At 42.5% G+C, this 23577-nt stretch overlaps 1 protein-coding gene across 3 annotated transcripts in view; it reads left to right on the forward strand.

Annotated features, from left to right (window-relative positions):
- The window catches only part of LOC103040366 (peripheral-type benzodiazepine receptor-associated protein 1), a 186633-nt gene that overhangs the window by 25312 nt on the left and 137744 nt on the right, over positions 1-23577 (forward strand). The window lies entirely within an intron of this gene.

The following is a 23577-nucleotide window of genomic DNA, read 5'->3' on the forward strand; positions in this document are numbered from 1 at the left end:
TATGTATGTGTTAGAAAGAAAGATAATACATTTTTATTAGTTAATTAGGTAGTTAGTTAAAATTTAAAATTTAATCAGATTGATCACAACAATATTCTGTTCGTTTTTATAGTTGATATTTAAATGTAAATAAAAGAATGAATGTAAGAAATGTAAAATGCAATTATATTTATATTAGTGCTGTTAATTAAAAATACTTACATATATATTTGTATGTATATCTAGATCTATGATGTAATTTGACTGGGTTTCTATGGTCCGGATCAGTTGACGAGTTCTTTATTTTGGAGCGTTTCTCCCTCTGTTTGATTTGGTTTCACACAGGCATAAACCTAAACCCACCAAAATGTGCACCAATAAACCACGCAAGCATTTTGTCTCTTCTGATTAGTCAGCGCTGTCTTGCACGGGAGCAAGAAAGAAAGTATAGCAAGAATATTTTGTTCATATTTTTCAAACTATAAGGCGCACCTGATTATAAGGCACATTAAGCGACACTAGTAAGGATGCCTACATCGAAGTGAGCAAGGGCGTCTCCATGTTTTCCTTCTAATGAGGGACCGGGGGAAGTGCCTAGGTAAACAAAACTGTTTATTTTGGTGAGTAAAACACTTCTGTTTATATACAGTAAGCTTAGATTTCCAACATTTTGTCTAAGCGGGACATAAATGCCACTTCAGCTAGTGGTTCATCCCATGCAGCTTGTTTTAACACAGCAAACACACAGACTACAGTCTGATATACTTGCTTCTAATCGGCGAAAGATCTAGCGCTGCTGTTATCAGCTTATTATCATGCTACTATTGCTCCAGCCTGGAGAAACTTCACTGAAAACTCACCCTTATAACGCTGTACTTCAGCAGAGTGGCTTTACTGCTCCTTAATACCTTACTATTAGAATTTATACATAGTAAGGCACACAGGATTATAAGGCACACTGTAGATTTTTGGGACAATTAAAGGATTTTAAGTGCACCTTATAGTGCGAAAAATACAGTAATTACTTTCCTCACCTTCTTAAATTAAATTTTTGTAGTATTTTCACTTCCATATATTTGTTCCTATATAATAGTCTAAAATACAGTCGTTAAGAGTGTATTGTATAATCCTGTATAATAAAAGTTGTGTAATGTGAAGTGATATAATGTTCACATGGGTCGCCCTCAGTCGGCTTCTGTTTTGCCCACATCCTGCTGTTTTATTCAACATTCCAGTCGGCATACGTCATCTGCAGTATTGTCTCTCAATGCTAATGTGTGAGGAATGTGTGTGTATGCATGTGTGTTTGTGAGTGTGTGTCTCTCTCTCTCTCTCTCTCTCTCTCTCTCTCTCTCTCTCTCGCGCGCTCTCACTCTGCACACTCGTTCAGTCCCACAGCCTCCCCGAGTTACACTGCGCTGCCCTCTTCAGCGATCAATAGGCGGCCGTCATCATTCCAGCATCATCTCCATGGAAACCGACTCACTCCGCATCCAGGATTGGCTGTTTCCCAGAGCCTGCCTGTCCGTGATAGGTCCAGATCCCTTCCACCCCCACCCTCTTTCTCCAGCCCCCTCGCCTCCACCTCCACCACCTTCTTCATCACACACAAACACGCACTCGCTTTTTCAGTCGCACGCTCTCCCAGCTTCCTTCCTCCTCGCATCTTTTCATGGTATCTCTCCGAGCGCAGTTTGGGCAGCGTGTCGAGCTTCGCCGCGGCAGGCGTAGCGGCAGCTCTGGGGACCGGGGAACGTTCTGTCTGGTCCCTTGATCATCCTGAAGCGGAACGACTGCAGGGGAGAAGCGAGAGAAGAAGGAGCAGAAAAAGAGGTGAAGGAGGAGGAGGTGGTAGCAGTGGAGAAGGTGGGTAGGTCTTCAAAGACCAGGGATCAGAGAGGTACTCAGGAAGAGTCGTACTTTTGATGCTGGATCTCTGGATCAGTTTTGTACCTTTCTTCATCCATCACCAAAGCTGCACCGACGTGACATGGCCGCTTGAATCTTGTTTGCCCTCTGACAGCAGAGAGAATCGCCTTTTAAAACGTAGCTAGACACGTCAGGGAGCTCCACGGAGCGTCTGGGACGGCTCGTCGCATGTAGGCTGAAGTGAACTCACGTGGACGAACCCTACCAGCACTGGAGCATCACCTGAATGAACATTCCCGTGTAGGAGTTACGTTTAGCACTGACTGTTGATCTGACGTCTCATGATTGGGGTCCTTGGGAAGGGTTCTGATTCTGATCCGAGATCAGTTTCAGATTCTTTCTTCCACCATCACTAAAGCTGTGCCAGCTTGACATGATTGCTTGAATTTTGTTTGCCCACTGACAGCAAAAAGGATTGCTTTTTTAAAATAAAACGTAGCTACTGTAGATGCGTCAGGGAGCTTTTCGTATAGAAGGCGTAGAATTGGACTGACATGGATCAACCCTCACAACACTGGAGCATCTTGGGAATGAGTTGCATTTTGCACTGACTGTTCTTCTGATTTTCTGTCCCTTGATTACGGGGCTTTGAATCAGTTTCGGACCTTTTCCTCCAGCATTAATGGAGCTATGCCATGACATGGCAACTTGGATCTTGTTTGCTTTCTGACAGCATTGAGGATCTCCATTAAAACGTAGCTGCTCAGAAAGGAGGCTGAGGTAGACTCAAGTGGCTTGACCCTCTGCAGCACTGGATCATCTCTGGATCTTCTTGCTTGGATAAGTTAATGACAGTTGCACTGGCAGTTAATCTGCCATATCTGGATCATCCTGTAGCAGAACAACTGCAGAACACGAGGTCAAGGTTGAGAAGGTGTAACATAAGAGACGACAGGTACATCTTCAAAGATCTGGGATCAGAAGGATGCTTAGGAAGGTCCTACTTTTGATCTTGGATCTTTGAAATGGCATTCAATGAAGCTGTGAAGCTCTGATAACAGAGAGAATCACTTTAAAAACTTGGCCAGACAGCTCCTTGGACGTACACTTTCACGTACAGCACTGGGGCATCACCTGAACGTGGTTGCAAATGAGTTACTGACTGCTCTGACTGTTGATCTGCCTTCTGGAACAGCTAATCAAAGCTAGGACATGCTGTTTCTACTGCATTTCTGTTTTTTCCAGACACCGGCATCCCTATATTAGCTCCACTTTTGTTATAACTCAACTGATAAGCTGTGTAAATGCTTCGCTGACTGAGCAGATCCCATCACGCCGAAACAAGCTCGCACTTAAATCATTATTTTATCTCATCAATCTCCAAAGCAGTGCCCCATTTCATCTCTCCCTGTTGACTGACGGCTCAGAGTAAGAGGAAAGCAAGCGAGAAGGGGGGTGGAAAGGAGCGAGGGGTCCGTCTTTTCTTTTTGAAGTCGCTTGGTGTCGCTTGGCTGCTCACTGTAACCACCCCCTTTTCTGTCTTTGACATTGAATGAAGCGCTGGCTCCCCTGTGCACTCCCTTATGTGGCCGTGTTAATATAACGGCCCCCCATCACCCCGTCCTTTACTCCGCCAAACATTCATTCGCAGTGAGAGGGAGCGATGCATGACCTGTGCACCAGACCCGACCCCCCTGAACCCCTGCCGCACACGCCCCCCATAACGGACTTAGGAGCAGGCGAACCTGAACCTCCACCTGGGCCCAGGCATCCAGACAGAGAGAAGGCAGAGGGGGAAGAGCACAGAGGCATGGAAGCTCTAAGCATGGCCAACCCGGGCTCTACCAACTCCACCACGGGCAACGGACATGGAAACGTGAGCGTGCCAACAAGACTGCTGGGCAAACGGCACCACTCGCTCTATGAGGGGTTTAATGGACATGAGGCTGGAGGGTTCACCAAGGTGAGTGTTAAGAGAGAGAGAAATTTTCTGATTTTCGTAGGGCCTGGCTGATCTATCGGGTGGAGAAGCAGATATCAGGCAATTTTTGAAGTTGTTCAACAACTTACTAGTATCGACAGATTGAGTTGATGATGTTTTAATGACCATTTAAGAGTTCAAGTACTGATATCAATATACCCTGCTAGTCATGCTTTTGTTAACTTTCGGTTTCTGAGGCTGGTAATTCTGATGAACTTATCTTGTGCAACTGAGGTAACTCCTGGTTTTCCTTTCCTGTGGCGGTCCTGATGAGAGCCAGTTTTATCATAACGTTTTGAAAAGTCTTTGCTTGTGACTTGAAGTTTTTCAGATTGACTAACCTTCATTGCTTAATCATTTCTTCCTTTTCTTTACTTAGTTGAGTAGTTCTTGCCATAATATGGATTAGAACATTCACTGTATACCTGTAACTCTACCTTTTCACAACTTTACAACTGATGCTCTCAAACTAATTAAGAGACAAGAAATTGAAGTAATTAACTCTGGACAAGTTCAGCACAGCTGTTAGCTGTGAACGTTGAATATCGACCAATAATGATCCAATAGTTTGTCTTTAAAAACTACTGAGTTGTTTTATTTTCATGACGCGCGCGCTTTACTTAAGACAAGCATCTAAAATCACCTGTTTAACTTTAACCAACTATTCCAACAATTATCTACCTCCCAGTAAGATACACACAAATAGCAACATAACACATATAACAAATATACACAGTGATGTCACCATTATTAGGTATACTCATAGACTGTATATAGCTGGACAGAGCATCGTCTCTCAAAAGTGAAGCCACCACAGGTCGGGCACCCCCTGCTGTTCGGTTTCAGAAAGCCGTGTAACCCCACCCATCCCCATAGGTTTCAATGGCAAAACAGAGAACTTTTAATCACGTTTTTTTCTAATATACTGTAATTCTTCCTCCTTTATTTAAATGCAGCAGCTAGTGTAGCCTCTGCTTATATTGTAAAATTTTTATTTCCCCACAGAATTCGTTTTTTAAAACGTTATTCAGCTCTATTCAAAAAGGTGTGGTTATTGTAAAAGGGCTGGTTATGGGCGGGACCAATAACAGACCGTCCGCCCCGCTCTGCAGTCTGTGACCGCGAGGCAGCCCTCAGGGGCGAGGTTATTTAAATGAGTAGGCTGTCTCTCCACAGTCTTTCTCCCTCCTCTGGTCTCTACTGCGCAGACTCGGGTTTCAGGATCGCCAACATGGCAGAAGATTTTGGCTTCATTTTCATTGATTGAATGGATGAATGAATGAATCTTTTTTTACAGTCTCTGGGTGTACTAGTCTACTCACAAGCTGCTGTTATGTAAAAAAATGCATTAAGTGTCTGAGATTTCACTCGATTAAATACTTCTGCTTCTCAGCTCTACCCTTTACAAACTTTGAGCCAGTCTAGTCACAAACTTGCGAGTGGAACAGAGTGAAACTGGCCAAATCTCAGTGGTTTAATGATGTTCCCCAGAAATCTTAGCTAGAAAAGTTCTGCTGGCCTAGGCACTGGTGAAATCTATGCTTATTAGTGAAGTCTACTGCTTGTCGTGCTTTTTTAACTTGCAATTTATAGGGCTGGTAACTCTGATGAACTTATCCTGTGCAACAGAGGTATCTCCTGTTTTTTTCTTTACTGGGGCGCTCCTGATGAGAGCCAGTTTCATCATAACAATTTTGATGGTCTTTGCGACTGCACTTGAGGATTCTTTCAAATTTCTTGACGTTTTTTGCATTGATTGACCTTCATTTCTTAAAGTATTTATTTTTCTTTACTTAGTTGAGAAGTTCCTGCCATAATATGGACTAGAACATGAATCAAATAGAGCTATTCACTGTATACCAACTCCTGGCAAGCCACAGCTGTTGACTAAAAGCCATTTCAGGTGACTCTACCTCATAAAGCTGACTGAGAAAATCCAGCCAAAATGTGTCATATGGGATATTTGTCATTAGAACTGTTTGTAGGACCTTGCACTGTGTAGGTCTTGTATGTTTGCCCGTAGTCTGGTAAACACAAGCACACACTCACAGGCACATTGATAAACATACTCTTTCTAATCTCATACTGACCATCATGTGTGTGTGTGTGTGTGTGTTGTTCCCCAGCCAGTGGTAATGTGGGCCAGTGCTGTAGTGGTAGCACCAGTGTAATGCAGTCAGCAGTGGCTATATTCAGACACAGCAGGTGACCTCAACCCATATTCCCCACTGCTGCTCAGTCTAAATGGGCCAGTGGTGGATCCACTTAATTGCGCTTCATCGTAAATCAATACGAGCTCCGCAGAGGTTTCCCCAGTTATGTATACGAGCCTGCTGGAGGTGGTTTTATTTGACGTGCTGCACGTGTAGTACATACCTTATGTATTTTATGCCTGGTTCTGTTCAAATTCAGGTTCCTTGTAAAGACTTTTACTTGCCTAGTCTTGCCTCAATTTGCAGAGGTGTCAAGTTTACTTCGACTCCTTACACTTTTTTACCCAATTACCTAAACTTTCTAGTCCTTACATTTCAAAAACAGCCTCGTTACTCCTATTTCATTCCAGCTTGTTTTCATTCCGGCTTCTCATCTTTCAATAAAACCCCTATCCAGATAAATTTCTCCATCCAGATCAGTGAATCTGATTGTGATTGGATGTAGAGAAGTATAAACAAATACCATTCTGATTCCCTATTGGTTTATACTGCGATTCCATCACATATGCACACATCACCCCCCCCCCCCCCCCACACACACACACTCCAGCCAAGAACATAGCAGACGTATGTAGTCTATTATGAAGATGATCCGTGCAGAGACTCAAGAGAACTCCAGACAAACGTCCAGCTATGCTTTAACTTTAATATATTTACATTCTACTAAAATGCATTCATTTTCAATGAGCATATATGCAGCTGAAACAGGGAACAGCCTAGTGCATCCCAAATGTATCAACATTAACATTTTAATATTTAAACATTATAGTCATAATGGATTTTAATGGCATTGTTTCTCCTTATATTACTTTTACTTTTATACTTTTAAGTAGTTTTGAATCCAATAATTTAGCACTACTACTTGAGAAAATATACTTCAACTTCTACAGAAGTATTTTTAACCCCTAGTATCTATACTTCTACCTACAGAGTAATGAATGGGAATACTTTTTACACTTTTTGTCAGTTTGTAATATTTTTTCATTTCTTTGTGCCACATTAACTGTAATTCATATTTTTGGTGGCCTTAACTAACCCATTTCATCTCTTAGTTACTAGAAACTGACTGTTTTGTTTCTGTGCCGTTTGTAAATGATCTCTGTTTTGATTTGCCTTGTCCGAAGAAAACCTCTGCAAAAATGTAACTAGCGGAAATCTACAGTTGTGATTGGTCCACTGAGCTTCCCACACATTTCCGGCTTCATGGTTTAAACTGCTGAGCGTATCAGAGAAATGGACGCATGCACGCTGAATTATAAACGTGGCCAGCTCACACAGGATACACCATAGACAACACAATCATTCAACGCAGTATAAATTGGCCCAAGTCTGTGAAAGTTGTGAGGAGATATCTTGTGTGTGAGTTTAAACACTGGCCATTATTGCTCATATATGCTATGCCTTATAGTGGAAGCAAACAGAAAGTCCATTTCTGAAGTAGATGAATGGTAATGATCGTGACCTGCGGCATCTGGCTGGAACTGTCCGTGCAAACAATCAAAGCTGTTTTTTCCAGCAAAAATCATCCACATTCAATGCAGGAGACCCCATACAAAAATCATGGGTCACGATACTAGTTCTTATCACATGATTTTTCCATGGCATGTCCCATGGCAGGCCACAGTTAACGATATCCTTTTTACTTGTCCTAACATCCGTCTTGTATTCTCTGCAGTTTGACAGATTTAATCTCTGGGATGTTTGAGATCTGTGTGAGGGGTTGTAGCAGAGGTCATCCCTGTCATCTTAGATTAGATGACACATGTACGTACATTAGATTCAGTTTAGGAAGCTTTAGAAAGCAGATGTCGTGGATAACACTGAAAAGATGTCTGCCACAGAGGTCAAGGACTTGAGGAGGGGTCAGAACAGAGGACAATGGCTGGTGGAGCAGCGAGACGAGGCCGGAAGGAAGGCTATGCATGATTAAATGTGTTTTTATGCTCCTTTTTCTTCCCTTTCTGAACTTCAGCTGACCCCCCAAAAAACGTCTGCCCACTCAGATGAGCACTCTCTCACTCTGCAGGGGGTCAACCACACCCCGGTTAATCTATTAGAGAGGCATGATGGAGGCTGTCCTGAGGGTTATACTGTCTTAACTGGGGAAGACAAGCGACAGTCACCACGGCACTGTGTATGCAAGGTGGCAGAGGGCCATATGATACCATTCAGGTAAAAGTGTCATCCAACAATTGCAGCCTGCATCCTGTTTGGAGCAGGATAGCCCTAGTGCTAACAGTCAGGTTTAGCAGGGTTAGGAACCCCAATGTTACCAAGGACAGTAGCCAGGATCTTCAGGTTTGGGGCTGGTTAGCCATGAAGCCAAAATTGGAGCTGCAATGCTACCAGGTACATTAGTCAGGATTGCCAGGGTTGGAGCATGTTAGTGGCAATGTCAACTGTCGGGCTCTGTAGGATTGGAGCCAGTTCACTTTGATGCAGACAGCTGAGCTTGGCATTTTTGGAGCTGGTTAGCTGTGGTGCTAAAAACAGGGCTCAGCAAGATTTAAGCTGCACTGTTAACAGACACAGCAGCTTGGCTTGTACGGGTTGGACCGGGTTAGTTATGATGCTAACAGAGGCATTGGAGTCAGTTTGCTGCGATGCAGACAGATGGGCTCTGCAGGTTAGCGGTTATATTAATACCAGGTAAGTTGCGATGCTAACAGCCAGTCTTAGCAGTATTGCAGCTGTGATGCTAACAGACACAGCAGCTGATCTCAGCAGTAGTGTGGTGGATTTCCTGTAATGCTAGCATCCAGATTCTGCAAGGTTGGAGTTGTGATGCTAACAGACACAGGTGTGGCTGGAAATTAAAGTATCATCTAATACTACACTGTGTCTATTGCTTTTTAAGCGTATGTTTTAAAATGCACGGCCGTGCTCATAATGACCAGCCTCTAACATGCAGAGTGTTAATGACCGAACCTGCGGCCTGACCACCAACACCCCCCACCCTCAGGCTATGAGGACTAAGGGATCAGCCGGACCATAATAATGCAGCATGTGGGGAGCTGCTAAATGATGCATAAGACATTATCATATAGAGACTACAGCATGGAGACTGAGGGGTCTTCTCCTGGAGTAATGAGCTGTTGTGTGGCTGAGTGCACGTGGAAGCGGTACACATCCTAATGCTGCTCACGCCTGTGTGTTTGGGGGGGGGGGGTGGGGGTGTAGGTGGAAGGAGTGATTGAGGATGCGGGCTACACAATAAGCCTCACCTCATTGTATTCCCAGGTGTTCCTGGAAAAAGCAAGAGAGATGGGGGGGGGGGGCTATAGAGGAAGATACATGGGGGGGGGGGGTTGTACATGGATGCATCATGCATGCATTTAAGCTGGATTAGTTTTATCTGGGCAGGTATTGTAGGTTAAGTGGTTACAGATGAGATCTGTTCTTATTGATCCAGTATGAATCCGCTAATGTCTGATAGTAATCATAATGTAGCTCGCTGAACTATAAAACCAGAGCAACCTCTGAATTTAATTGAATTTGGTTTATCGCTCCTTACGGGTAATTCACTTTGGGTTTAGTCTGACTGCCATTCATAAATAACAGTAACAATGTACAAAAGCAACAAGGACAAATAGCATCTTCTCATATATAGCTGTACACAAACTAATGGCAACTACAGAGACACCATTTGCTTTATTATAGTCAGTGGCAATTACAAAATATATATTTCTAAGCTGTTTTAAAGTGCCACTAAAACCCTAAACCATATTTTTTTTCGTTAATAGGTAAATTGTGTTTCGTTGACGTAATAAAACATACCAATTCTGCATTAAAAAACACTTTGTTGGTTACATGTGGTCATTTCTGCCTCTGCATCGCCCTCTCAGGTTAAACTGTGCTATAGGCGTGAATTATGTTTCTGTGTATTTTGGTATGCACACACATCACAATATGCAAATCAGTCTATAAATAAATAATACCGCCCCTCTGCTTACATCTAACCATATGGGTCTCACTTCTATCAGAAGCACACTGCTGCTGCTGCAGCTCAGCCAATCAGTACTCCCCCACCTGCCCCTCCTCTAAACCCATACATCACCCAGTGCCCATTCCAAACTATCCTTTCCTTTCCTTTTTTTATTTTTTATTTTTTGCATTTTTTTTTTTGCATTTTTCAAGTTTGAGCTGAAAGTGGAGTCAGCTAAAATCAGGGGGTTTGGTGGCCTTTTAAGGTGTAAATGCAAAGTAATATTGCTTTGAAGGCACTAATTTGTACAACATCTGTACGACAACTAACATTAGGCAGCATTATTATGTTAATGCTCCACTGACTGTAAAAGGGACAATAGCACTATGTAACTTCCTGCTGGAAAATGAAATCCACATCTCTATAAAAGTTGTCAGGAGAGGGAAGCATGAAGTGCTGTAAGATTTTCTTGTAAACGTTCTGCACTGACTTTAGACTTGATAATAAAACACAGTGGATCAACACCAGCAGATGACATGTCTCTCCAAACCATCACCGATTGGTGGAAACTTCACACTAGACCTCAAGCAGCTTGGACTGTGTTTCTCTCCACTCTTCCTCCAGACTCTGATTCCTTGATTTCTAAATAAAAATGTAAAATATACTGATGATCAGTGATGGTTTGGTGTAGAGACATGTCATCTGCTGGTGTTGATCCACTGTGTTTTATTATCAAGTCCAAATTCAGTGCAGTGTTTTCCCTCAAAATCTTACAGCACTTCATGCTTCCATCTGCTACAACTTTTTAATGAAGCAGGATTCTTTCTAATTATGTGTTATAACTTGTTATTAAAGATTTTAAGGCATTTAAAACCTAATTAGTAACCAATAATAAACTGTAAACCATTTACAAACCCTTTATAAAGGTAGTCTTATTTTAAAGTGGTACCAATACATCTATATAATATGAGTTTTGAACTGAATTACTGAAATAAAGTAACTTTTCAGTTATATTCAATTTTAGATGCACCTGTATGTTGCCTATGTCCACATGATTCTTTCACTTTCAGTGACTGTCCTGTATCTTTTATCTTGTCAACAAATGCACGAGTACAGCCCTTCTTGCTGTGATTTGCGTTTACAGCAAGTAAAAGTGTAAAAGTGGATTACACACCCAAACTATAGGGGGAGATAATAAGTAAAGCAATTTTATATTGAGATAGATCAAATCATTAAGCCAACTAAAAGTTTATGGTTTATGCAGGCCTGTTGCGTATATGAATAATATTTATATCAGTACGGAAGTGTATGGTTCTGCCTGGCTCTTACTGTGCTTTGACCCTCAGAAAAAAAACTCTTTATCAGCTCAGAATGAGCCAGACCGGCCATGCCCACTGCCAGCTCTTTACTTACAGTAATGAAAGACACTAGCATAGAGGATCTGATGTGATTCATTGTCACATTTTTGAATATGAGCAGATGCGCGCTGTCTCTCAGGAGAATGCTGATTGTATGTTGATGGTCATGCAGTGCTGATTTATGATTGGGGGGTTATGGAGTAACAGGCTTGTGAAAGGATTTAATTGGGGAGAATCCGTGCGGACGTTGTGCTGACTGTGGCAGGCTATGAATAAATTCAGCAGTAGTAAAAAGAGGGGCGGGCGGCTTTATTTGAAGGCTTTGAAGAGCGTTAGGAGACGAGTGAGTTTCTATTAGGCTGCAGTGAGGGATGCTCATTTAGGGCCTCGGGCGATGTCTCAGGAACCCTAATGCGTAGCCTTTTGTTTCGGAGCACACTGCGGTTTATTGCAATTTCCTGCAGACCCCCCCATTGATTCCTAGTCTGTTGTTTTTTTTTACCCCTGTTTCTGGTGATGTGTATTGTCTCTTTCCCTCTCTCTCTCTCTCTCTCTCTCTCTCTCTCTTTCTCTGTTTTTTTTTTGTTTCATTGTCTCTTAGATCTCTTGCTGTCTTAGTGAGTGCGTGAGTGTTTGTCAGGTAATGACATGTTTGTCAGGATCTGCTCATCACTCAAGGTTGTGATCTTGACTGCTCTTTTCTTGCTTGTTAAAGGCCAAAGCTGTTATGATTCTGTAGTGTTTACATTATTATTATTAGCAGTGTTTTCTCTAAGGCAGGGGTGTCCAAACTATGGCCCGCGGGCCATTTGCGGCCCGTTTTCTTTTTTGGAGCGGCCCGCGAGGTATTTTAGAAATAGAATGATTTATAATGTGAGATTCAAAGTTTGAATGCTAGGACTCAGAAACGGGCCAAAGAGTCTAAAAGCGGAGAGAGTGCTCAGTTGTAGCGCAGAAAAACGGGCCAAAGAGTCTAAAAGCGGAGAGAGTGCGCAGTTGTAGTGCAGAAAAACGGGCTAAAGAGTCTAAAAGCGGAGAGAGTGCTCAGTTGTAGCGCAGAAAAACGGGCTAAAGAGTCTAAAATTGGAGAGAGTGCTCAGTTGTAGCGCAGAAAAACGGGCTGAAGAGTCTAAAATCGGAGAGAGTGCTCAGTTGTAGCGCAGAAAACCGGGCCAAAGAGAAGCAGAAAGGGTGTGCTGAAAGTAATCAGGAAAATTTATTCTTTGTTTTATTATAGAGTCTGTGGCCCGTGAATTCAAATATATTTCTCCTTCTGGCCCCCAACAAAAAAAGTTTGGACACCCCTGCTCTAAGGCCTGTAGGCCCACACTCAGTTTCCTACCTCTTCACAAACTGTCTGTTTTCCAGCTGAAACATATGAGCTGTACAGGACTAGGATAGTAACGTTAACTAAGATAATTTATCCTAAGCATTTGTTTGTTTATCTGAAGACTTGCATGTGACCGATCATGGCTTTCTGTCTCTCAGTATAACTTTAAAACTGTCGATTGGCCACTGTAAAATATAAACTGCACTGGTATCAGTGATTAGTGATGCACTTATATCATATGCTGCAACAGTGTTCTTATATCCCGATCCTAAGTATCAGGATCGGTTTAGCATAGGGACAAATTAAGTGCAGTCAAATAAATTTTATTTGTATGGCACTTTTTACAGTCTGATGTTGCAAAGAAACTAATGAGCTGTAAAAAGAAAAAGATTCTCAGGACAAACTAATACATTGTATAGTCATGTTATAACATATAGAGATGGGAAAAAAAAATCGACATCAAATGTCACATAAAATGTGTGATTTACGATAAAACCAGTATTCCTACAATTGATTGATCCTGCGAGCCAATCAGATTATACTTGGGGTACCTAAGGGTTACAGCAACTCAGAGCAAGGCTCATTGTAGAAACTCATTGGTCACAGGAAGCTGCAGTTCCTTGTCTAACCACTAGATAAAACACAAAAATACAAAACCACACCTATTAAAAAGACAGTTTATTACTGGCTGCACACTGTTTGTTTGTTTGTTTGTTTGTCTGTTTTGCTGTCCACTCAAACTCCTCATATACAGCATTTTAAATTTGGTTGATTTCAAAAAGTTTTTTTTTTTTTTTAGCTTGAGATACAATACAGAATATAACAGAACCCTATAGCACAATGATGAATTTCCAAGTTTGCCTAAAAGGGTATTTATTGGTTATCTGGCGTAAAACCACTGATTGGTCCATCTCTGAAAGAGACATCAGGAGAACCCAAGACTCACAAGTGAGGGCTATGAGACCAAACCACCAAACCTACTTATAAATGATTAATAACAAACATAGTCATCTTTACTCCATATAATTTGCTTTAGGATTAATAAATAAGTCATTTGTTATGTATGGCTGTATACTAATACACTTAATCACACACAAATCGGTACTAAAACCAAGGTTTAATTATTGGTATTAATATGAAACATATAAATATATATATAAACTGTAAGATACTGAGGCTTGGTCAGGGCCTGAGAGCAGGGTGTACTGAATTCACTTTAACTTTAACTTTATGGATAATCAGGGTGTCAGGTCCTTGGGTGCCTTTACTCCTCTGGGGAAGTGGGAATTACTCAGCTGTGGAGTCACCTTGCTCACCATTTGGCTCAGTGACAGGTGTGTGTGTGTTTGTGTGTGTGTGTATGTCTCCTCTAGTTTATATCTGTTTGTGCAGCCTTGAAAAAGTTTAGTGCTGTTTGGTTCCAAGGGCCAGTTTATAATATATATATAATTTTTTTTTTTATTATTAATTTTTTTTTTTCTCAGATGAAAAGCCACACCGGATTATAAGATCCTTTAAGCGACATTTGTAAAGATGCCTAAATTGAAGTGAGCAATGGTGTTGCCACGTCGCCAAAACTCTAATTCTTTTAATGTCAAACAAGCATTATATGTTAATCTACACAGATTTCTTTTCTGAAAACCATTTATTTGGGCGAGTAAAGCGTTTTCAAGAATTAGTTTTTACTGAAGTTTCTCCAGCACTAAGGCTGGGTGCAGCAGCATTAGCATTAGACGCTAACCACAGAGGGGCATAGGTGCTGCTTGATAACATTACACTAAGGAACCATGAGTGTTCTGGTAGCTATCAGCTGGCGGTTCTTTCCACGTAGCTTGTTTTAACACGGTAAGCATGCAGACTACAGTGTATACAGTGTAATATACTGTACACAACGGCAAAGGAGCTAGCACTGCGGTTAGCTGCTAATGCTAAGGCTGCTGCACCACAGCCTTACCGTGCGTCCACACCGAACGCGACGCGAGCGACAAAGCAGCCGGAAGTCATTCATTTTCAATGAGAGCGAGCGACACTGGGCGACAGGCAGCGACGCGGCGCGACGCGATGCGAAGCGGGCGATTTGAGCGACGCGAGAGAGTTGACCAGAACTTTACTTTATGCAAATGAGCAGCGACGCGCGGCGGCGACTACCAATCAGAAACAGATTCTCATATGTCCGGCCTGAAATCGCTGCTCTGATTTTCGGTTCCTACTGAAGATTTATTCCGCCAGCAAAACGGAGAGAACAGAACTGAACTGATCTGAGGTAAAATACTCCACTACACCAGCAGCTACCCCACTATAGTACTATCCTTACAGAATTACCTTATTTAATAGAAAACTATATATTAAACTGAGGAAATTATTTATAAATTAACAGAACGATTTATGACAACTAAGGGAATATTTTTTTAAATTAACAGAACCTTTTATTGAAACAAAGGGAATTATTTATTAAAGTTAACATAACGATTTATTACAACTGAAGAAAGTAATTAATACATTTAACGTAACAATTTGTTCAAACTGAGGTATGGAATTTGAAACGATTTAGGTAAAACTGAGGGAATTATTCATTACATTTTACAGAAAGATTTATTAAAACTGAGGGAATTATTTATTAAATTAAGAGAAAGACTGTTTATTAAATCAAGAGGATGATTTAATATATTTAAGTAAACATTAATTACAAGAATTTATTTAATACATTAAGTTAATAATATTTGAAATTATGGATAAATTAAGAGAATGATTTACTACATTAAGAAAAATAATGTATTATATTTAAGTAAACCCATTTATTGTAATATGAAATAATTATGTTAAATAATTGTACTTAAAAATAGTTATAAAAGTTTTTAATGTTTAGGAATTGTGTAGAGAGGCTGAACCCTTGTTTCTGTATGTGCCGTATTTGGAAAACGCCCACCAGCGACAGCTCGTTCTGAGTGAGACACGCCCCCAAGCGACTCATCGCCTGTTGGACAGGCGACACAGAGCGATTTTATCGCGTTCGGTGTGAACGTACAGTTAGTGCTGTATTTCAGTGGAGTGGCTGGTAAAATTCATACACCGGATTATAATAAACTACTTGAAGGTGTTGTGCTGCGCTGAGGAATTATGCAGTGCTCATGAAGTCATGAAGCGCATGTGTGTGTCAAAGCGTTGTTCTTGCGTCTGTGATTTTCTAGATATCGATGGCTGTTTTAATATTTCATTCTCTTATTGATCTTCTCTTTCATTTTTTCATGGGTTTTCATGTGATTCACTAGATTGGGTGCCATCACAGCATGTCTCCACTTCCTGAATTCATAATTTCAAATGAAAAGCCCTATACATCATTGCATCATTTTGTAATTTTGCAATTTCATGACTTCAATTTCATACATTTTAAAGCAACCATCGCAAAATATACACAGTAGAAATACTTGTTTTATTGGGCGCCACTAAAAAAGAGCTGTAATTGCCAGTCCTGTGATAGTGATAAAGCTGTTGCTCATCGCTCCCTCAGCTCTGCGGTGACCCAGATCTGATCCAACAGAACAGGAAGGAAAAAGTGGAGTAATGCTGTGTGTCTGCTTTCATCCAGGTGTGTGTACATGTGTGTGTGTGTCATCTTCCCTATTGTCTCATCACTCAAAGCAGCTTCATTCTGCCGTGATCGTTTAGCCTGCCAGTGAGACATGTCAATCAAAGCTCAGATACATGTTACCCCATGTTACCTCGTATCCCCAACGCCGGGAACGCCTCTCAGAGCATATCCGCCACAGAGTCAGGAGACATCAGCTCCTCAGTCAGCAGCACACCTCAGCTGCTTTGATCCGCTGTGACTGAACACTTGTCAGTCTGTATCTGACATTACACAGACGGCTTCTGCCTTTCGGCCGTTTGGGGAAACTCTGTGTGGGAGTCGATGGGGGGAAAAGGGCTGAAATCTGCATTCATTAATCTATTTTTTTGGAGCAGATTCTGCTTATTTCCTCCAGGGAGCTTTAAAGGAAACCACAGCAAAGAAAATAAGAAGTCTGAAGGACTTAACTAGGCTATTTTTTTGCACACACACACACACACACACACACACAGTAATATTATACAGTAATGATTTCGCTATAAATTATAGCGTTTCATTAATATCTAACGCACACAGCTTAACGTCAGGGTGAAGAAATAGATCAAAGCCTCCGACACATAATTTATTTATTTATGGGCTGCATCAGAATGCAGAGGCATGAATATTAAAGAGGTGCAAGGAGGTGCTGCTTCTTAATTTATCCAACACACACACACACACACACACGTTCACACTTGTACACACACTTCAGTAAAATGCCTGAATTTAAGGTTCAGTTGAGTTTCCTCAAGGCCTGGAAGACACTGCCTGGTTGACACTGTACTTACATATCTTTCAGTTATTGCAGCTTTCACACTACATGACTGATCAGAAGGGATGTAACGATACACTCTACTCACGATGCAGTGCGATTTACAATGCTGGCCACACAATATGATTTTCTCCCGATTTTTTTTTTTGTTTTTTTGTTTTTTTTACACAAAATCGAACTGAACACAAATTATGACAGACAAAGTTTGCTTTTATTATTTGTCTACAACAAAATGCTGTTTTTTGCTTATCTTTTCTTATCAAAGTAAATAATCCTCTTTTATTTCTAAGGTAGGATGCAATTTATTTATTTTTTTCACCAGAATTCCGCCATAAAACATTAAAACTACACATCAAACTATGGTAATATAGTGCTAATCATCACTTTTACCAAGGAAAATATTTACAATTTTGGATTTCTTTGGTCGCTTGTTCCATTACTTCTCAGTGATTCTCGTTCCCCTTGGTTTGAGGTGTGCATCTAAAATATCTTCATATGAAGGGCTAACAGGGGGTTAATGGGATTGGGCCTACCTTACTGATAAAATTGGTAGCGTTGCTACTGAGATGTTAGCATTGCTGCTGCATGGTTAGCATCACTAATGTGCCGTTAGCACTGCTATTGCTTTGTTAGCGTTGCTGCTGCGCTATAAACATCACTACAGCTTCAGATACCAGTCTTGCTTAACAGTTTCATAAGAATCTAAAGCAGTGGAGGCCGGTGGGCAGAGTGTGGGCTGCTGCTGCTGCTGCAGCTGCTGCATGTAAAACATGTGTAGTGAAATCACTGGAGGTTTGTATGTCCGCTGTTCTGATGGACTGATTGCTTTGTGAACGGCGAGTCAGGCTTGAATAGTGTTGCACAAGTCAATGCAAATGTCAGGTTGCTCAGGCCTGGCTTTTTCCAGCCGGGAATTGAGGCTTCTATGATGATCTGACACACACACACACACACACACACTCAGTCCTCTTCCCTGGTTGTGAAAGGCTGTTATCAGATCAGTCCACCCCTCTCTGTGCGCTGCTGGAGGAAGCGCTTCTGTTTTCCGGCCTGATTCTCAGCCTTAAAGCTTTTGTTTGAGGCTTTTGGGGATTTTTTTTTTATGTGCCGCAAATAGAACACCATAATGACCCACTTTCACAACAAAGGTAAACTCACCTCAGGATCACAGGGACATTTAAGGCTAACTTCATAAATATATGTATATTAGCGGTGTCACAATTCTCTAAATCCTCGATTTGATTTTATTTTCGATTTTAGGGTCATGATTCGATTCGATTCGATTCTCGATTTTCTTTTTTTTTTTTTTTTTTTTTTTTTTTTTTTTTTTTTTTTTACAGCATAGAGGCATATGCCAGTGTTAGATTAGTCTATGGTCAGTCATTGGTTTGATTCATCAAATTTACAATATCTTATTTTAAAAGGTGGGCTTGATATAAGTGATGGAAAGTGATACAAGTGATCTGTAATAAACCACATTAGGCACTAATGGTCAAATTTAAATAATTTAAGTAAGATATATATGTAATGCCATCTAGTGGCTTTTTTTTTGGTAGCAGCAGTGTGCACTATTAAAACAGCAATGTGCAACATAACAAAAAAAATAATAAAAAAATACAGGAACAGTCATGTACAAAATAATAGAACAATTAGAGCCTTAACAAACTGAACTCTATCCTACTATAACTAAATTTTTTTTTCTTTAACAAAAATATATTATTAACTTTATTTGAGAGAAAGATGCTCCTTAAGGTACCAAAGCTATTAATATATTTGAGGCTAGACAAAACTACTGTTATTTTTTTATTTTCAAGTTTTTCTTTAAGAAGATGAGAATGTCCACATTCTCTGGAGAAAGGGCTGCTCTCTCTCTCTTTGACTTTGAGGCTCGAGACCATGACATAATTTCGTTATCGAAATCGTGACACCCCTAATGTCTTCTTCTTCTTCCTCGCGTTATTCCCGCTTTAAGTCGCAGGGTCCGCGTATCGACATGCCAGTCTCCACTTGGTGCGATCCATGGCGTCCTCAGGAGCAACATTTAAGTTTTTCATGTCCTCCTTAATCCGGTCAAGCCACCGCTTCTTTGGCCGTCCTCGGGGCCTCCTCCCTCGTGGGCTGAGGCGCACCGCTGTCTTGGCCACCGAGTTCTCATCGCTTCGGGCAACATGTCCATACCCCCGCAGGCGTGCTTCTCGCATCTTGTCGGTAATCGGGGCCACACCCATTCGTCTTCGGACGTCCTCGTTCATGATGTGGTCATGCAGCGTCAGGCCGAGGCTCCACCGGAGCATCCTCATCTCCATGCCGTGCAGCGCTTGCTCGTGTCGTGCGGTTGCGGGCCAGCATTCGCAACCGTAGAGGGCGACAGGGCGTACGATGGTCTTGTATATCTTGCCCTTGAGGCATACTGGCATCTTGCGGTCGCAGAGTACGCCCGTCACTTGGCGCCACTTGGCCCAGGCCGCGCTGACTCGGGCACGGGCATCTGGGAGCGTGTCGCCATCGCTGCTAAGGATGGATCCGAGGTACTTGAACTGCGTGGCCTTCTTGAGGGGCACGCCTTTGACGTTGATGGTTCCACCAGTTTGCTCGCCAAATTCCATGTATTCAGTCTTCGCGATGTTTAGGTGCATTCCATTCTCACTCAGCCGTGCGTCCCATTGTTGCACTTGGGCCTCCAGTTGTCCTCGGGCGTCGTCAGCTATATCCACGTCGTCGGCATACAGTAGCGTCCACGGGTGCGGGTGTTGGAGATCAGCAGTTACTGTGTCCATGCACAGGATGAACAGGAGCGGAGACAGGGCTGATCCTTGGTGCACTCCCACCGTGATTGGAAATGGTGGTGAGATTCCCACTGGGCTTCGGACGACGCTGCTGACGTCTTGGTAGAGTAGCCGGATCCACTGGACGTAGATCTCGGGTACTCCGTGGGACCGCAGGGCGTGCCAGATGAGGTCGTGAGGCACTCGGTCGAATGCCTTCTCCAGGTCCAGAAACGCCATGTGGATCGGCAGGTTCTTTTCTCGGTGGCGTTCAATAAGCAGCCTGGCTGCATGGATGGCGTCGGTTGTTCCATGGCCTTTGACGAATCCGCACTGGTTGGGTGTGATCTCGACTATCTTGCGAATCCGGGCATCAATGACTCGTTCGAAGATCTTCATGGCGTGGCACAAGAGGCGAATGGGTCGGTAGTTGGCGCATTCCAGGACGTTGCCCTTGCCCTTCCAGATGGGCACCGTGGTGCTGGTCAGCCAAGCCTTAGGGGCGGCTCCATCTTCGACGGTGCGGTTAAAAAGGCTGGCGAGCAGTGCAGCACCTTGGCGGCCCATAAGCTTCCATGCCTCCGCAGGGATATCGTCCGGTCCTGGGGCTTTTCCATTCTTCATCCTCTTTATGGCAATTTCGACTTCGGCGGTGCTAATCAGTGGGACGGGGCCAGAGACTGGATCAGCAGATTCGATTGGTGGGTGGGGAAATTCCTCGTTAGAGATCTTGGCGAAGTAGGTGCCCCATCGTTGCAAGATTTCTCGCGGCCCCCGGAGCGTCTGGTGTTGTTCGTCCTTGACGTGCTTGACTTGGCTGATGTCAAGTGTCGCCTGGTGGCGGGCGTTAGCCAGTCGATAGATCTTGTTCGCCCCTTCTCGAGTGTCCAGGTCGTCGTAGAGGCGTTGGTAGTGGGCGGCCTTAGCCACTGCGACTGCTCGCTTTGCCGCCGACTTGAGGGCACGATAGCGCTGGTGATCGGCGGTGTTCTGGGAGGCGAACCACACTTTCTTGGCCGCCTTCTTGTCCTTGACCGCCAGTTGCACTTCTTTGTTCCACCACCAAATTTGCTTATCGATGAATTTTCTGCCAGGTTTTGTTCGTCCCATAAGTTCCTCCGCCACGCAGTGGATCCGTGACGCCATGTCGTTCCACATGGCGTCAGCCGGCTGGTCGGTGTCAATTCCGAGGTTACTGATGGCATTGGCAAGTTGTTGCTTGCATTCCGGTAGATGCCACCACTTGATTCTCGATCCCAGGGTCGTGCGCAGCTTACGGTGTTGACCGAGGTCGAGGCGCATGTCCGATACGAGGAGGCGGTGCTGCGCTCCAATTGATTCTGATGGAATCACTTTCGCGTTGATAGCGAGCTTGAGATGTTGACGCCGGACGAGGATATAATCGATCTGGGTTGACCTTCCTCCGCTGCTGTAGGTGATCAGGTGAGGCGCATTCTTCCTGAAGAAGGTGTTAACGATCGCAAGGTTGTGTGCTTCGGCACACTCCAGGATGCGCTGGCCATCGTCGTTACGGGTGCCGTAGCCTTGGCCTCCGTGGTACTGATGGAAGCCATTCCTCGTGGATCCGACGTGGCCGTTAAGGTCTCCACCGATCACCAGATGCTCTTCGGGTCCGATTGATTGGATCACAGCATCCAGCTGTTCCCAGAATTTGTCCTTCTCCTCGCAGGTGCAGTTGGTTTGCGGGGCGTAGCATGAGATTACTTGCAGGACCACCTCGCCTGAATGGATCTTGATTGACATGAGCCGATCTGATGTTCGGTTCACTTCGACCACACTGTCCTTGAGCTTCTCATTTACGATAATTCCTACGCCATTCCGAGCCGAGTTGTGGCCATTGTAGATGAGCTTGAAGCCTTCGCCGATGTCCCTGGCTTTTGATCCCTTCCACTTTGTTTCTTGAACGCACGCAATGTCGATGCGGCGGTTCTTCAAGGATGCGGCCAATTCGCGGCTTCTTCCGGTCATTGTACCGATGTTGATGGTTCCAATTCGAAGTTGGGCTAACTTCTTTGGCCCGCCTCGCCCGTGTACGGGGGACCCATGCTTACTTTTCGCGCCGTTCAGGTGAGGACAGCACACGTCGCCTCCGGGGGACACCCTAGTTGTTACTACCAAATTTCGAGCTGGCATGTCCATTTTGGTGCGACCGACAATTCTCCAACCGATGCGTCGCTCCATCTGACGTTGGAAGCCCTCACCGTTTGCCGAGACCCCAGGGGTCCCGTTACCAGCCGTCGCCACGAGGAGGAGGTGATGGGACTTTGACGGCTGTGACACCCCTAATGTATGTGTGTATATATATATATATATATATATATATATATATATATATATATATATATATATATATATATATATATATATATATATATATATATATATATATATATATAGTCAATGAAGTAGAGACCATTGGAGCTCCCCCATACTAAACTAAGCATCTAATTCTCAGACTGCCTTTATTGAGCTTTTAGCACAGAAGCAAATTGGATTTTTCCACTGCATTAGAATGTAGATCAGGCCCAAAAAATCTGACCTGACCTGGCCCGAGCTCATGCACATTCTGCCCAAGCCCGGCCCGACCCATAAACTGTCATCATGTTTTAATTTCGTTTTAATTACGACATTTTTTTTACTCAGTAGAGAGTTAAAACTGAACTTTTTAAAAACATTTTTGGTCTGTTTAAATGAGCGAAATCTGTTCAGAATGATCTTAATTAACATTGCAACACCGAGCTATTATTTAAGAAAAAAGATTTTTTTTTTTTTTTTTAACATTTTTTTAACTTTATTCTTTTTTTTTTTTTTAAAGAACAGCTACACACAGCGCTGCAAGTCAAATACGGACAAGTGGAGGAGCTCACGTGTTCTCCCAGAGCTGCGTGATTATAACATTCAACTTGTAAATCAAAAAAAAAAAAAAAAAAACAGTTTGATTTGTTACTCTGCAAAATTGTGATTATCACACCGTAGCTTTATTTAAAATGAAAAAACGTTAATTAAAAGCATAAAAAAAACGGACGCCTCGGGTCGGGTCTGTTTTGGGCAGAGAATCTAAACTCTACACTGGATAAAAACTCAGTTTGTCTGTTGTGTGTAATGTTTCAACAGTAAAAGTTCAGATTATATAAGGTCCGCTGCAACTCTGCTACTCCATGTAATAAACCAAAAATACTCAATACCAGTTCTACAGATGCCTGCAGACAACTTTCTTACAATATAGCAGAATAAAGTTAAAAAAATGTTTTAAAACAAATCCTGGGCGAAAATAAGTATAAAAATTAACAATATTAAAAGATGAATCTAACATGACTAAACAAACTATACTGAACAAATAGCTTCACCCAAAAATCACCCCATAGCTTCTCAGTTGGATTAAGAGCTTGGCATTGATTTAGTCATTCCAAAACTCTACTTTTTTTTTTTTTTTTTACTGTCCATGGTGGATTTACTGGAATGGTTTGGGTCATCGTCATGTTGCATGATCTACTGTATATTCAGCTTCAGGTTTTGGACAGATGATCTAAAGTTTTCCTTCAGCACCCTCTGATACAATAAATAATTCATGATGAATTCTGTGATGGAGAGCTTGCCTGGCCTTGCTCCATTAGACAGCCTCAAACCATGACATTTTCACCTCCACACTCCATAGTTTTTATGAGGTTCTTGTGCTTAAAGGGTGTGTTTGGTTGGCAACAATTATAACAATGAAAATAATTCAGATTTAGATTTGGATTGTTGTTCTATGTCATAT

This window comes from Astyanax mexicanus, chromosome 1 (assembly GCF_023375975.1).
Source record: "Astyanax mexicanus isolate ESR-SI-001 chromosome 1, AstMex3_surface, whole genome shotgun sequence".
NCBI classification, from domain to species: domain Eukaryota; kingdom Metazoa; phylum Chordata; class Actinopteri; order Characiformes; family Acestrorhamphidae; genus Astyanax; species Astyanax mexicanus.